Genomic DNA, 2,530 nt, shown 5'->3' on the forward strand with positions numbered 1-2,530 from the left:
ACAGGTACCATAATTCCTGTCTGCAACCACTCCAATTGCAAATGTTCTATAACAGATAATGTCTCTGTCATAATACGACTCCAAACCAGATTTAGGCTTCTCATCGCCCCTCACTAGAGCAATGGTCATCCATGAATTGCCTGGTACAACTTCATTTGTTGTACAAGAGAAATTAATTTTACAGCCAACAAAAGTTATTGGCCCACTCAGAATCTCCTGTTGAGAAACATCATTTGGTGTCTCATCAAAGGTGAAAACAGTCTTGTACACTGGCATTCTGCTCCTCCTTGCATATCTTCTACGACGGTACGGCATGGCTGTGTGCTCCGTGCGGCTGCCTCGAGTCGACTGAGCATGCTGCTGCCTCAGAACAGGATGCGAACTTCCTGCCCCCACTAGCGCGCCCATTCAGTAAGCGAGCGTGACTCAGCATGTCGCAACCGGAAGCACTTGATTATAGCCCCACACGGCCTAAGTAATACTAGCGGCCGTGTGGCGCGGCTGCCTCGCTCAGCGGCTAAGTCCGCTTCAAGGTCATGCGCCTATAAGGCGACACACACAGCCATTTAGATACGCGCAGCTGATAAGCGTTCAAATCTCCATAAGAATTACATTGCCGGAAGTGACGTCATCTTGATTATAGCGCCACAGAAGCTAAGTAAATATATACACGCGCTCGAGCGGCTAAGTCAGATTGTATACAGTTAGGAAGTTTGCTGTAGAAATTTTATAGTGAAGCACATCAATTTGTCTGATAGTTGAAACAAGTGTCAAGGAAGGTAACAGTACACAAGACGGTTATTAGTAATTATTTTTATTAACATGTCTAGGTGTGAAACTTTATGAAAAACTGTACTATTGTTAAGGCTTAATGAAGCATAGTTATACTTGAAATCTTGGTTCTCATTTTTCAGTCGTTATGTTAAGTCCCTCATTTTTCATTCTTTACTTTCATGACTGTGTTTCCATACTCACATTGCACATCGCGAGTTTTATATTCAAAAGCATTTTTATGGAAATTGGTAAAATTCTGTTGTGTATTGCAAATCAAAAGCACAAAAAATTAAATTTGATTTTTGACAGTCTCATTATTATCTTCATAGTGGCAGGTTACATTGCAAGCAAGCCATCTGTGCAAACAAATATGCTAATAAATGTAATTATCATCAAAGCTCATGCCAAGGTACAGGGATTGTCAAAGTGTTTTTGGGAAAATATCAGTATTGTTTCTAAGTAGTAATACCAGTAAAAAACTTCATTAAAGTACTATTTTACGAATTTTCAAGTAGTTTGATCAGAAAGTCAGAGGCATTAATTTTTATATTCATTTTTTTTGTTATTTTAATGACAGTTCTGGTGTAGTTATTGTTTACAACAATAAGATAAAAATTAGCTGTATTCTGGGCCAACATTTTAAGTGAGTGATTTGTTTTGCAGTCAGATAGCATATGTAAAGTTAATTGAAAACCGATTGTGCTTTCACACATGAAGTATCTGATGTATTGACTAGTCTGTATTTCGTATCATATAGTGTGAGCTCCACATATTTCCATTCAAAATAAAATTTTAACACAGTTCCATACAATGATATTTACATGTATTGATATCAGAATATATTTTATATATTTTTCAGATACCAACGAGACACTTACAAACACGAGTATGAATATGTTGTTTGAGGCTTTCCTGGCGGACATGTTGTATATATGGTTCTCGGGCGAGACGTCGGATGTCATAGTGAAAACTCCACAATATTTCGTCAGCGCAACTGGCCGACATCTTCAGGTGCGACGAACACACTGTTAAGGCAGGACCAGGGCCCCCTATTTATGCCAATTTTAGGCAGGAAGTGCGCATGCGTGGAGGCGCCAAATTCGATGGCCAATAGCGACGATATCAACTGATAGCTGGAAGGACAGTAATGTCACCTACAGGATGAAGAACCAAATACTTCGGCGCACGCGCGGAGGCTCCCGAGCTGCTCTGCACTGCCATCGGCCGCCCCAGCGACCTCTTTAAAGGCCGCAAGCAAAAATGCGCGTCCACGTAGGCGCCTTGATTATCCTCCCGTTGTCAACAGAATATTTATGTTGCTGGCGAATCGTCGTCCGTCTTATGACCAATAGTACTCCTCTCTGCTCGAAGTGACTTCAATATGACCAGTGCTGGATCCCAAGCTGTACTAAGCTGAAAGCCCGTGTCTCTGTTTACAAGATTCGTCGAGCTACGTATTTCCACTGCTTCCTTAATAACACTGTCCCAGTACGAACTCGTCGATGCGAGAATTTTTGTATGTTGGTAATTCATAGAATGGCCTGTACTGAGACAATGCTCGGTCACTGCAGACTTTTCTGGTTGCTCCAGACGAGTGTAGCGTCGGTGTTCAGTGCATCTCTCTTCTACAGTGCGAGAAGTTTGTCCGATGTACGACATGCCACAGCTACAAGGAATCTCGTAAACACCGGGTCTTCTTAGGCCAAGGCTGTCCTTAGATGAGCTACTCCATCTGCGTACCATTTTCCAACAAAAT

This window comes from Schistocerca cancellata, chromosome 1 (assembly GCF_023864275.1).
Source record: "Schistocerca cancellata isolate TAMUIC-IGC-003103 chromosome 1, iqSchCanc2.1, whole genome shotgun sequence".
Taxonomy (NCBI): domain Eukaryota; kingdom Metazoa; phylum Arthropoda; class Insecta; order Orthoptera; family Acrididae; genus Schistocerca; species Schistocerca cancellata.